The sequence below is a fragment of the Podarcis gaigeae genome (assembly GCF_964106915.1).
Source record: "Podarcis gaigeae genome assembly, chromosome: 6".
Classification (NCBI taxonomy): Eukaryota; Metazoa; Chordata; class Lepidosauria; order Squamata; family Lacertidae; genus Podarcis; species Podarcis gaigeae.
In genome coordinates, this window is record NC_139682.1 from 48698504 (window position 1) to 48713730 (window position 15227).

The 15227-nt window shown below is 39.9% G+C and overlaps 1 protein-coding gene across 1 annotated transcript in view; it reads left to right on the forward strand.

The window, feature by feature from the left end:
• SLC6A17 (solute carrier family 6 member 17) overlaps positions 1–15227 on the forward strand; it is a 151837-nt gene that overhangs the window by 120131 nt on the left and 16479 nt on the right. The window lies entirely within an intron of this gene.

A 15227-nucleotide genomic window follows, 5' to 3' on the forward strand; every position in this document is an offset into this window, starting at 1 on the left:
TAAAGAACACTAGCACTGTCCTGTATTCACGCAGGATGATTGCTAGGCAGCAGGTGCTTATCAACACACGGATGCAACGATTGTGTTCCACAAATTATGTGTTCCCAAGGCAAACTGCTGTTTAAAACACTTAAACAGGTAAGGGATTTTAAGAGGTCAAACTAAATTGTAATTCTAGGGAGCTGGGTTTACTGCTTTTAGGCTTTTCTCATTATATTATAGCCTTCTAAGTCCTTAGGTAACTGGTATATCTCTTACTAACTCGCTTTTATCCAAAGTGCAATGACTTCCAGGATGGCTGAGTACTAATTCAAACTTGTCATTTAATGTCACTTTTAGTTGATTTCTGATTTCCTTTTTTTAAATCTGCAAATAGTTGAGCGGTCAAGCTATTGGATGGTATCCAACTTAGTAGTACTGAGAATAGACCCATTTAAATCAATGGACTTAAGTTAATCATGACTGACTTAAGTCTGTTGATTTCAGTGAGCCTACCAAGTATGACTAGTTGGATACCACCCATTGTTCCTAGTAATAAATGCGGATAATTCTGTTGGGTAAATTAAAGTACTGGCTCAAAGGGCTGCTTCACACATGGCTTTCTATATGGTCCAGGACATCACTTTTCTGTATTAAAATCAATGCAGTCATGTGAAAATGCACACTTGGTGTTGTGTGCATACCTAGAAACATAAGCAGATGCTCATCATTTAATCATGCCTTTTCCTGCATGGGATATATATAGGAAGGTCATTGAATGTGAAGAGATAGTCATACTTAGATTTTAAGTGATTCAGATATTGTGAGATATTTAATTCTGGCAAGTGATACAACAGATTTGCTTGAGTAATGATGGAGCATATTAGAACACAGCTTGGTATCAACAGGCACAGTTTAAATTTTTGTCACAACTGTCTGGGTTTTGGCAAGTAATTTGAATTTCCCCTCAATTGTCTTTTAAGTACTGCAAGAAAACAGACCTTTTAAATAAAGAAATGGAAAGAGGTGGTTACACATCCTTTATCGAAATCTGAGTGATTAAGACCATCAGCACAATCCTGTGCATGACTCCTTGGAAGTAAATCCTGTAAAGTTCAGTGGAACTTACTTCCAAGTAAGTGTGTGTAGGATTGCAGTCTACTCTGATGGTGCGAATGCCACAGCTGATTTAGATGTTCACACTTGAAATGCAGTCTGCTGTATTTGCAGTATTCCTTTAATGATTTTTTCTTAGAGGATCGTTCAGGTGAATTGAGTTGATTCACTTTGAATTAAAACTACACAGTTGTTTGTACTTTCCCTCTTCTTGTTTACCCCAGTATCTTTTAATTGCAGTTCATTTGTGATGCTGGGGGATGCTCTAATGGCTGCTCCATAATAGTGAGTTATTTCTTCACAGGATTGGTCAGCCCCTCTGGATTGGTTAGAGGGACATCTTTGTCTGAAAGGTAAACTGTACATTTTTCTTAACATACTGAATTCCTGCTGCTTAAGTTGGCTTGGGCTATGGCATATAAGAATATGAAAAAATGGATTTAACTCTGTAAGCATACCAAGCAGACAGAAAAGTATTTAAATACTGAACCTGCTTCTTTATAACTGCATTCTATGGTAAGAATATTTTTGAAGTTCTTTGCTTATCTTGAACTGCACACCGAGTTTGCCATTCAGTATATTAAGAGCATGATCCAGCAAAAGTTAAGCCTCATTAATAGACTTTCATTAAGGGGGAGTGAAGAGCATACGTATTTTTTCTCAGAAATCAATGAGACTGAAAAGTGCTTAGCCATTGCTCTTTAGCATTAGTTAATTTTCATAAGAAAACGATTACAAACAGGAAAATATTTAAAAATAATGTACAACCAATTTAAAAAATATAACTGACACAATTGAAAGTAGATCAGTGTTTAAAGTTATAAATCTTCAAGCTAAGCATTTAATTATAAAATGTATATAAGATACACCAAACAATATAAAATATTTCTGCACCTCAATAAGAGATGGTTTGTAGTTGTATACAAACTCTTCTTCATTCTGTCTCTGAATATTTGAGAAATAGCAATTGCTTACACTTCACATTTAGTAGTGTCTGAAGGAGGACTGGGAAAACACCTATTCTTAATTAAAAGAAGTATCAATTCAATCCCCATAGAATTCACACCCCAGTGTATAGTTCTAGATGTTATGTTACCTTTTCACAACAAGGGCTACAAAGAACTTTCTCTGTATTCGTAGGATGGTATCCAACTCTGAGTTGACTCCAGATCAATGGACTTAGGTATAACTTAGTTGGATACCTCCTGTTGCTGTTTTGTTAGGTTTTAAAGGAAAATTGATTGGTTGAAAGCTATTACCAATGGAAGCTTATCTAAAGTGTCTCACCTAATACAAATTTTAAGTTTAGCAATTGGTAAAATGTAGAGGTATGGACATAAGTTAGTGTCTCGAGTTATTCTGTTTTAGGTAATTTGTTAAAACTAAGATGATAAAAAGTATAAAATCTTTACTGAAGTCAATATATTCTGGCAGTCGCTAATAGCAGAAAGTTTTTTTGTCTGTTAGTTTTTTTAGTTTTTTTATCTGTGAGTGGTCATAGACCACTGATTATTTTCTGGCAAATCTCCTCGTACCTGCTGCTTTCTGGTGTTATTGGAAAGAAAGCTGGGAGTGTGTAGACCTTGGCCAGCCAGCAGGGCACTTGTTGCACAGGTTAGTTATGCCCTAATTTAAAGATACTCTTAAGTACGTATGTACTTTTGCTTTGAAAATTTAAAAGAAATTGGTGGTCCATGGGGATCCATGGTTAGACCAAACTTCGCTAACTTTGTGACCTCCAGCTATTTTGGACTGATAGAAGTTTCAGTCCAAAACATTTGGCATGCACCAGGTTGGTGAAGACTAGATTAGATCCAACATGTAAGAAAGACTAACATTGTTCTTCCCTTAGCTTTAGAGCCTTGTGCTCTGTAAAGCGTCTTCTCCAACCTTTCCCCCCAAGATGTTATTGGACTACTAATTTCCTTATCCTTGACAGTTGCCCAGCTGATGGGATGATGGAAGTTGTTGGACTACAACATTTGGGAACAAGGTTGGGGAAGGCCACTTTAGGATCATGAGAAATTGGTTACAATTAGCACTACATCAGGGATGGAAAACTGTAGCCCTTTAGCTGTTGTTGGGTTTTTAGCCAGTGGTGAGGGATTATGGAAGTTGTCCAGCTTCACAGGTTCCACATCTGCATTACATAGTGTCAGTACTGCATTTGAACCTGAGAAGATTGTGTGAACTTTATGGATCCCATTTTGGACATCCTAACAATGTGAGGACTTTGCCTTCTGATGCTTCCTGATCTGTGGTTTTGAATCAGAAGAGAGTGATCCAACTAACTGATCTTTAGAGGTAGAGGAGAATGAGCGCATAAGGTATGCCAGGTTTCATACTTGAAGAGTATATCAAACAAGCAGGTAATACTAGCAAGGTGGCCTTAAAAGTGCTTATCCAAATAATGAAGGGTCTTTTGGTAAGAAATCAACCTTGTGTGTGAAATTACTTATATGTTGGCAACTTAATGTCAGGGGTGTCTACAGTTGTAGGCTGCATCCATTTACAGCTTTTATTGGGCATGTGGCCCTCCAGGCCTCTCTAACTAGCACTCGGGACTCTCTCCAGGCCACACTCCCTCCTGAGCCACCAGTCCTGTTTGCACTCTCATTTGAGTATTTTTGCCTGGCTGGAATGTTTTTGATCATGCTCCTTGCTTCTCTGGCTGGAACGTAGTAAGAGATATGTGGATGTGAAGAAATTAGCTTAGTATACAAAGGTAAAAAGTTCACATGCATTGCTTTGCCTGCTTTTCCCCTCTGGGCATCCCCAACAGTGGCACATGGCTTCTGGAAAGTTGTCTAGAAGGGAATGTGGACCTTGGACGGAAAAAATGTTCCCCACCTCTGGTTAATATTCAGGCTTTTGTTGTACATACAGTGATACCTTGGGTTAAGAACTTAATTCGTTCTGGAGGTCCGTTCTTAACCTGAAATTGTTCTTAACCTGAAGCACCACTTTAGCTAATGGGGCCTCCTGCTGCTGCTCCTGCGCCGCCGCACGATTTCTGTTCTCATCCTGAAGCAAAGTTCTTAACCTGAGGTAATATTTCTGGGTTAGCGGAGTCTGTAACCTGAAGCATATGTAACCTGAAGTGTATGTAACCCGAGGTACCACTGTAATGCCTCCACACTGCAGTCTTCTTTGGGGCAACACTTAGATGTATTCAGGGCTTTGTGTGTGCTGTAATCCTGCACAGAGGCAGATTTTAAATATTCTGCCCAGAAGGCAGCATCCTGAGGAACTCTGCTTTCATGGCTTAAAGTGGGAGTGAAGATGTGTACAGACATGCCTACTACATCTTAAGTAGAGGAGTGGGGACATGTGAATAGGATTCCCACTGGTTAGAAGGGTAGGGTTTTGATGTCCTGTGTAGATTCTTGTTCCTTATTAATAATGGAACCAAAATAAATTATGCAAGATAAGCAAGTATATGTAAGCATGAATAATTTATAGTTAGCTAAATTTAGATTTTCTGAGTACAGAATTTTGATTTTGGTGCACACAGCCCTCCATTTACAGCCGGTCAGATTTTAATCTCTGGCACCTTCATTTGTGGCACCTGAGCTGCTGAGAAAATGTAAATGCAAGAAAATGCCATATTTGTTTTCCTACATTAACTTGCTGTGTTTTTCTGATCACTTGGACCTCTTTCACTGCTTAGGTCAGGATGCAAAAGACAAGAAGCTCAGATGTGCACACCAAGCTGTCTTGCATAGCTTGTATATCAATTTCTGCTTTCAATCCAGCCTTGCATGCTGGAGGTAGATTTTTAGTCTGCTTGGTGTGCGTTTCTCACATTGGGACTGCAAATCTAATTGGAACAGTTTAAAAAATAAACCAGTGTAAAATGAAAGGCTACCGCAGGTTAGATTCTGGTTGCAGTTGAGCTGTTTTATCCAGTAGCCACCAGTCAGTGATACATTGAACACTAGCAATATAGTGCATTTCTCTTACTTCCTATTCTGGGCACCAAGGATTGGGGAATCTGAGAACCATCTCACTTGTTAACTGAATACAGAATGGATTTGGGAGCGTTCTGCTTTGTCATATTCAGTACTCTAGGAAAAGAGAAATAATTATTCTGTTATAACAGCCTAGTTGATGGTAAGGGAGAAGAAGTATCATGAAGGGCAAGGACTTCTGTAGCTCAGAGGTAGGGAACCTGGTGCCCTCCAGATGTTACTGGAAAACAACTCATCATCCCTGAACATTGCCCATGCTGGCTACCACTGATGGAGTCAAAAAATAGATTCCCCACCCCTCCTCCAGCTTCTTCATACCCTAATTCTATTCTAAATACCTAATCTTGACATCTTTCTAGTTTATAATACTTTAGTCTTGCTGAGTTTGAGAATTTTTGCTCTAGGGAGTAAATGACTGAGGGTGGGAGAGGAATTAGCAGTCAATTGCTATTTTAATGGGAAGTGGAAGAGAGCAAAGTGTGTAGAAAAGCACTTTATTTTTATTTTTTTATAAATATTTATTGAAGGTTTTTTTTATAAATTACAATACAAATAAAGAAACAAGATAACACATTTCATGACATATTTTCTTAACTTCTTTGGACTCCCTCGCATCTCCCGCTCCTGCGTTCCTAATTTATAAATATCTAACCAGCAATTTATCACCTTATTTCCATTCTTATTATCTAATTTTCCAATGTTGTGTCTCAAATTTTCGATATCATTTATTCAAACCTTAAAAGTTTAAATTTAGCCTAATAATTATCCAAAATTTGTCTTTTCTTAAATTTAACTTATCTTCGTATATCACTTCACCTAACTTAATGGTGCCAAATTATTTATAATCTAGCATCCTTCTTAACATTCATACAATTTACAATGTTTCTGTAGGTAGGTCTTGAATTTCTTCCAATCTTCTTCTACCGTCTCCTCTCCCAGGTCTCGGATTCTGCCGGTCATCTCGGCCAGTTCCATGTAGTCTATCAGTTGCATCTGCCATTCTTCCAGTGTGGGTAAATCTTGGGTTTTCCAGTGCTTGGCGACGAGTATCCTTGCTGCTGTTGTTGCATACATAAAGAATGTTCGGTCCTTCTTTAACACCCTCTGGCCGACAATGCCCAGAAGAAAGGCCTCTGGTTTCTTAGGAAAGGTATACTTAAATACCTTTTTCAGCTCATTATATACCATTTCCCAGAAAGCCTTCACTCTAGGGCAAGTCCACCAGAGGTGAAAGAATGTTCCTTCATTTTCTTTACATTTCCAACATTTGTTATCAGACAAATGGTATATTTTTGCAAGTTTGACTGGGGTCATGTACCATCTGTATATCATTTTCATAACATTTTCTTTCATGTAGAAAAGCACTTTAAGGGCATGGTGATGCTCTGGTCATTTGTTTCTGCTGTGTAACACAGGACCAGTAGTGAGCAAAACAGACCGTAATTTGTTTATTACCAAATCTGGCTGTGTAAAGAACAGTGTTTCTTCTGATGGAGCCAACCAGGCATTGGGGCAGTGAGGTGGAGCATAGGACAAGTGTCTTTAAAAATGCCTTAGTCATAAAAAAAGAAAATGTGATAAAAGGTTGTGACATAGAATTACATTCATGGAATTAGAGGTCTTGGTACTTTAGGTTATTTTGGAAATTTCCCAAATATTGCTTCAGTAAATGCTGATGCACATATTTCAAGGAAGACCTGGGACTCTTGGAGCCCTTCATCATTTTGGATCTTTCTTCTCTAGTTGCTTGGATTGCTGCGTGTAGTAGGACACACTAGGAACCAATACTTATACTAGTATAAAAATTGATACCCTGGCTATCGATTGTGAGAGAACGTTATTGTCATTCAACTTTTGGAGGCATAAATGCCCCCCTTTCTACATGGTGGGCAGGCAAGTTAGTCTGGTTGTTCCTAGAAAGCTTCAGGAGTTAGGATATACTCCTAGGGTTCTGAAATCTTACAGTTAGTCTCATGGTTGCATATAATAAATGGGTGACCTAGGACTGCAACCCAGGCATTCATGAGTAACAATGCCCACCCGTTACCCTGTGTTTGATGTGACTGGTTTATGGAAGACCTGAACGATTGGGAAGGGAGACTATTGCTGCAATAAAAGCATCAAAGGGATCACTGATGCTTTCTGTAGTGTGTGATTTGGCCGAAAATTCCAGTTAGCAAATAGATGTGTGAATCTGAGCTTTGCCTACCCAGGAACTATGCATTTCTGCGCACACTTGCTGTTATTGTGTATACCACTTTCAGTTTGCATTGAAGGATTCTCTTATGTACACAATTGAGAATGCGCAAGATTTGAGGTTCAGTATGCACTGCATCCTCTCAGATATATGGGATGTCTCTTGTCAATTAAAGTCATTCCTGTCCTGGCTGACAAGGCATTAAAAGTGGGGTCCTGTGTTTGGAAGTTAATGCTTCAAGGATGTCTTGAGTAATGAGTAGCTGCTCATTGCTTTCCTAGGCCATTTCCTGTAAAGTTCTTTCAGATGGAGAAAGATGGTGTTTGGAGCAGTATAACAGCACCAAGCTGTTTCTTCTTTTCATCCAAATCAGATACTTAAGTCTTGATACTCACTCTGTTTGGAGACTACTGACTGTAGTGGAGTAATTAATCAGACATGGCCAAAATAAATATGGTTGGCACCAAACATTCAGTGATAATGCCTGCTTGTGGAATGGAAATGGACTTCTTCCCTGCAGATCCCAACAATCTGGTTTCTTTGTCCTCTCTCCAGTGCCCTTCATTCTCCCTCAATGATATCTGATTTGGGGTGTGTGCAGAGGGCTTCAGGGGAATGTGTAAGTGGACACTCACATTGGATCTCACCCTGTATTACTCAGGATGGCCCATGATTTAGAGTGGGGATAAATTGTGATGTAACTAGTGCAATTATTCTGTGACGAAAGAGCAATAAAATGTCAGGAGATTTAGTGTAAGTACAGAGGCAATATACAGGGGAAAGTCATTGTGTTAGTGCAAGGAATCCTGTCTGTGCAACAGAATTTCCTCTCTTCTCCCTGTCTGTTCCTCCACCCTCAAATCTCTTCTGGGGGGTTCTGTCAACCCTCCAGAGCAGATTTGGAGATGATGTGCCAGAAGAGGAGAAGGAGAGCAATTTTTTCTTGTGCATAGAGAAGTCCTTGGACAAATGGGATGACTTCATTGGATACAAACCATAGATATATACTTGCAGTAAGGTAGAATTTTTGTTCTCCATTGACCTATATGTGACTATTGACAATACGGTAGGATCTTTAGTGACTAAGTCACAGAAATTATCAACTCAGTTTAACAGGTGGGCAATTCAGTTTGGGGAAAGAGACTGAAAATAAAACAGACATTTCAGTACATTTATGGTACAGATATATTTAGGATATTGATTCAGTGGTTCACAAAGGATATGAATTCGTCCAGAGTCTTTTTTTAAACTTTAAAAAAATTAGTTTAAATTAGTAGCCGATACATGTTAACTAAAAGTATCCCTATGTCTGTCCTGAATCTACTTCTAGTCAACTTTGTTGGGTGATGTCAATTTCTAGTAGTGAGAGAGAAGAAAAACAATTTACAAGTTTCTACTTCTTTATAGTATTCACAGTTTTTTTAGAAATTACAATGATTTATTTTAAATAATTTTTATAAATGGTCAACTCAAAAAATATCAAAGTGATATAAAATGAAGTCACTTAAACATAACATTAACGATAAGGAACAAAGTCCAACACTGAATTGAATTAAACCAAATTAAGTGATCCCATTTACTTCCCTCCTCCCCACTTCATAAACTATAAGGCCAATTTCTTCCCAAGGTATGCTTACTAGATTTTTTTCAATGAATCCGGGGACACTTTTTTTTTTTTTTTTTTGAAGCTGAGTAGAAACAGGGAGTCAGTAGTGGGGGTGGTTAGGCAAAAGACCCTGGGCCCAAGCACACATGCATATTGTATAAAGGTGCAAAGCTCTTCTTTCGCACCCTGTGAAACAAAAATGCGCAGAGTTTTAAAAAAACTGGGCAATGGCACACCGCCCACCCGTAACTCCCAAGCCTTCCCCGATCTCCTGCCCCCTTCCCCCTTTGTTTTGACACATCAGGGGAGGCTCGGGAGTCACGGGCTGGTGGCCGTTGCCCAGGAGGAATGCGCAAGGCGCGTGGTTTCTTTGCTACACAAGGTGCAAAGCCCTTCTTTCACACCCTGTGAAACATAAATGCACAGGAGGGCAACGACCGACCGCCCACAACTCCCAAGCCTCCCCTGATCTGTCAAAACAAAGGGGGAAGGGGGCAGGAGATCTGTACTGCTGGACATCCCCAGTTCCCCTTTGGCAGTGGCAGCGAGCAACTCCTGAAGCCAGCCAGAGCCAACTGCGCTACCAGGCTGGCTCCGGGCTGCTGAGGCTGCCGCTGCCACATTTCCCGGGGACAGATTTGCAAATCTTGGGGACATTCCGGGGTCGGAATTTGTCCGGGGATAGATTTGCATATCCAGGGACTGTCCCCAGGAACCGGGGACATTTGGGTAACCCTATGACCTAAGGGAGATGCATCATCCCATTACATCATTGCAGTTCCTTCTCTTTTCCTTTCTATCTAACAATACATGTTTTCTAGATAAGTTTCCTGAACTTTACATGAAATTCTAAAAGTTTCTGTGCCATGTATCTGTGTAATGGCATGTCTGGACCGTAAAGTTTTATTTTCATTAATTTCTCCAATACTTAACTTTCCCTTTTCAGTGCTGTGATACCCTGAGCAGAGTTCTTCTATGACCTTAAAACATTTCCTGGAGAGTTATTGTGAATTTAGATCAACATCATCTGAATGTGTAAAGTTAGAGTGTGTGGTACTTAGGTATGTCATTTGCACTGAATAAGATTGAGGGCTCTGCTCAGAAGAAAATACTTGGTGATGTACAAAGCAGGTTGGTTTGCCTTGTACCACTTCAGAGAATCCCAGCTTGGATTTGGGTTCAAAGCAGAGCCTTGCTGCAGAAAATGTAAAGCTTTCCAGTGAACAGGCTGGGGTCATCAACAACTAGCTCTTTGCCCCCTCTTTACAATTAGATGAAGTTAGCCTCTTCTAAGTAGATAAAGCTTGCCAAATTTCATACAGATAGGTGCAGGGGTTGTTGTGCTAGGCCCCCTTTAAAGTTGTGGGGTGGATTTGAACTGAATTTGGCACTTTTGTCACTCCTCCCAGTAACTGCTTTGGGGCAATGTGAACTTTGCACCCTCCTACTTTTTCCTTGACAGAGTGGATGACAATTTCCTGAAGCATGGAAGTATACTGCTTGTCTACAATTATGACATCATAGGCTTCAGGTGCTCAAAAAACAGTTACAGGTGAGAAGGGGACGTGTGCATACTGATGCACCCAATGTCCTTGCTTGCTCTACTCACAACCTCCTTGTGTGAAGTGGAAGGTCTGAATGGGGCTTGGTAAGCACATTCAAACCCCCTTCAGACCCACTTTTTGGGAGGGGAGAGGAGAGTAGGGACATGGGACTGAGGATCTCTATGCATGTCCTTGCACCACCTTTGAATATCTGAAAGGACACACTCACACATAACAAAGTACACACAGGAAGATTACAGTACTACCCAAACACATATAATGTTTTCTCTCTTTTTTAAATGCTAAACCTAAATGCATGTACAACTTGGGTCACAGTGGGGGGAGTCAGAGGTGAAGGCAATTTACTTCAATATAGGAACACAGGAAGCTGCCTTGCATTGAATTAGGCCATTGGTTTATCTAGCTTAGTACTGATTGGCAGTGGCTGTCCAGCGTTTCTGACTTTAAGGCTCTCTCTGAGCCCTACCCGGAAATGGAACCTGGGACATTTTTCATTAAAGGAGCAGCGTTTCCAGTGAGCTATGGCCCTGCCTCGCAATAATAAATGCCCCACTAATATGAATAATGAGAAAGATACAGTAAGTGAACTGAAAAATAAGAGCACAAGCGATTTGTTGGGGAATTACGGAATGATTTTGAGAATGATTTTTCTGGATATAGGGAATGACTGGTTGGGATTGGAATAAGATTGGATGGGGAACCTGTGGCCCTCCAGATGTTTGACTAACATGCCTGTCATTCTTGGCAGTAGGCCATGCTGGCTGGAGCTAATGGGAGTTGGGGACACAGGAGGGCCAGAGGTCCCCCAACCCTGGTTTAGATAACGTAGGACAAAAAGCAACCACCAAAACATCACCATAAACTCCTTTGTGATCTTTGGATGAAGGGCTGTATAGAAATTTAATAACTAAGTAGTAAAATAATTACTGTTTCTAAAAGTGAACTAGCAAACAACAATGAAGATTGGTGGAATTGTTCAGATACATCACTCGCAAAAGCACTCATGAGTAAGCCCTAAATGGAAACTGGAGCTGCCAGTCACAAAACTTCGCCCTCTTCACACAGGGTGCTTTCTCTTTCTGGAGAGCTTGGTTGTATTAACATTTAACTGACTGTTTTGGGGTGTCTGTTTCACTCTCCATCCTGCTGACTCCAGAAAATTCAGGAATACATTCAGTGACACCAGTGCTAAGACATATCAATGAAACTTCCGTTTACGTACCAAAAGTTAGTTGCACTTGTAGGATTCCTGTGTGCTTCTTTTCTTACCCCACTGTTATTAAACTAACCTACTTACCTACCACCTCGTTTCACTAAACTTGTCCTCCTTAAGCACTGGATTGGAAGATAACCAATGTAACAGCCAATTTATAAAACAAGATACAGGAGGAGATCCAGGAAATTACGCACCTGTCAGTGTAATGTTGGTCCCTTCTCTACTGTAAATCCACTTTGCCACAATGTCTTCATCAACCTTAACCATTGTTAAAATGAGGCCAGTGAGATTCCCTGTTAAGCGGGTTGAAGCAGTTTTGCAAGACCAGAGTTAAAAGGGTGTTTGGTTAGTAACAATAGTTAATGTCACGGCAGACGTACGATTAAGGCTTTGAAGGGAAAAGCAGAGATTTATAGATCAAGGTATTATGGCTGCAGTGACTTTCAGAAGCAGAAGTATGCAAAGTAAGAGAAGCCACTGTGCAGTTAACATTCTTCCAGATGAAATCAGTAGACATGAAATCAGTAGACATAATTAAGAAATGGCAGGGCATAGTCTACTAAGGCCTGTCTTGTCTGCAGCACAAATATAGAAAATCTTGTCCATTGTTTATGAATATACCTTTAACTTTTTATTAGAAAAAATAGGATTTGAGGCTTTTGAAATACTGAAGAACCAAGGGGGAAAATGATGCTAATGTTTTAAAATACAGCAAAACATGTGAGAATAACCAGGTAGCATCCTCCCCTCCTGCTGCTTCATATAGAAGAATTTCCTTGTTCTACCTACCACCATCAGTAGCATGCAATCTCTACTCATTTTCAGTTCTTACATGGTTCTTTGTCTGGAGGTTGCAGGCTTTTGTTTTGCTGAAATGATATGGATTATATACCATTATTTCTGTACAGATGTTTGTACATGAGTTGCACTATAGCAAAAGATGAAGTCTTGGGGACTTAAGATTGTAAAGTAGCTGAGTTCTAGCATTAGTCAGCTGCACATCAGATCAATTAGCATGATGTCTACAGTGAATAAATGCACAAGAAAATACATTTGAAAAGGAAGTTGCCAAGAAAGAGATGGCTTTTTAAACTAGTTGTGGAATGTTTGTCATCTTTAATGACAGATGTCTACACAACTCCCCCAAAGTGAAGCAGTGTACAGAAAAAGGGTGACCAATACAACATTATGGTGTAGTTGACAGCACATTGTGTATCTATTTGCAGCAGATATATGAAAAACAGCTGATCTATTTTCATGCACACATACACATTCTGGTGAGGACAGGGAGCTGATGATTCCATGGATGCATGGGCTACACACAGCCCTGAAAATAGCTAGCAAATGAGCTATCACCCAAAGTAAAGAAGTGTGTATCTGTACATAAACATGAACAACAGAAACTAGACTGCTTTTGCATCTTAGTGCGACTTAATGTTTAGGTGGCAGGTATAGGATGCTTTTGAGATAAAGCAAGATTTTTGGCCTAATTAGTTTTCACATTGCCATGCTGATGTTGAAAATCTGGAATCAGTGCATTTCCCTGGAACATATATTTCTAGTAAACATGGTAGCAGCCCACTGATGGAATAAAATGGATATCTGTTTTGGTGTCCTTGTGAAACTGTCCATACAGATGGTACATATCAGGAATTGTTCTTCTTTGCTGGACAGGTCTGCCCAACTTGGGATTGCTGGTGATGGGGTTCCCTTCTATATCTTTTTGTCTGCAGTCCAACACCACTCTACCTCTATTTAGTAGAAGCACCTTCAGATCTGGCCTGCAAACTTAACTGCAAAGTGTCTAGGTAAATATGAATGATCCCAATTTCCTTCATATCTTTGTTGGATTTGCATGTTTCTCTGTTCATCTCGTTCCATTATTTTACTGAAACATCTGTAGTAGCATAGTTAATCAGTCCAACTCAAATGAAACTAAGATCAGCAGGCCATCTATTATAGTGCTGTCTGTTACCAGGCTGTACAGTGAAAGACTTCGCAAGTCAAACCCAGCCCACCCATCATGAATGGTGATCCACTTGGCCGCGATAAAACTAGTGTCTGGAACTGGGAAAGCAGATTGTCAAGTGTGTGACAAGCCACTGTAGGGAAACATTAGATTTTTAGCTGGAGTTGCCTGCTAAAATATGCACCATATTATTGGCTTGTGCCACCTTACAGGGTTTAATACTTCACATTTAATACCTCACATTTTGGTCAGTTCACCCTCATGGCTAAGAAGTTTTAAAGGCCTGCATGAAGTTAAATACAAATGGTAATTCTCTCTGTGCATCCCATTCCATTTGAGTAGCAGCATTATGTACAAGGATAGATATTCCATTGTTGCCATCAAGTGGGTATTTGCTGGTGGGGTATTCACAAGGGTGATTAGCAAGTGGATACTTCATTCTTGCTGCCTGGAAAAAATGTTCTCACATGGAGCCGCTTGACATGTTACAAACTTCCTACATGAAAGAACATGGATTTATATTTGATATAAGAATTATTACATTTTATAATCACTGCTACTGATAGGTAGGAAACTACCTCACACCAGGTGATACTCTTGTCCCTGATGCCTTGTGCTGTGTGCTCTGATTGGTAGTGTCTTAGGCAGAGATTTCCCCTGCCACTGAATCACCTACTTTTTTACTTTTAACATTGGAAATGTGAGGTATTGAATCTAGACCTTCTGCATGAAAAGCATGTGCTTCACTTCTGAGCTATGGTCCCTTCCCATAGAATACGAAACGTGTGTCTCAGTCTTAAGTATATGCCAAGAAGTGGTGATTTGTGTGTTTATATACATGCAGCAAAACATGTGTGTGATGATCAGAAATGACTCTCGGCATTTGTAACCTGTGAACTAAACAAATTAAGGGGACTGTTGAGAGATTTCCTTGTTCATTTTGTGTGATAGCCCCTGTAGGTCATCAGAAGTGACGTGATCGTTGATCTTTTTCTGGCCCTTGTTTCCTTTTCAGTATAGGAAAAGATGCTTTCCTGTAGCATATAGAATTACAGGTTTACATATGGAAGCTTGTTCATTCTCAAACTATTATCCTCCCCATTAAACCACTTTTAACATAACCTAAAAGGCCAATATACCATATTCTGTAATGAAAAGGTCTGTTGCACCAATATATGGTACTTGATAAAATTTAAAACCTGATGCCTATGGTTAACTTACTCTCTAATCCTTTCTAGGAGACGGTGTAGTGAGAGCCAGCAGTGTTGTCTTCTGTCCAGATTCTGAAGACAGTTTGTATTTCGCAAATTACTGTTGAAATGGAATTCACTTTCGGAGGCGGGAGGAGGACATTTGCTGTTAAATGTCTTTCATCCCCTTAAGCAGCTTTTCCTCCTTGGGTTTTCTGCTTACTCTTTAAGTAGTGACCTCTTTCACACTTTTAGGTTGCTAGTATTTGGACCTTCAGAGGTGAGTTAGCTTTTTCTGTGTTTTGGGACATTGGGAAGGCATGGGATACCAGGCTTGTTAGACTTGGCTATTATAAATATTTCTTTCAATTTTGTTTGTACCTAACAATGTGTTAAAAACTCGGTTTTATGGCAGAGG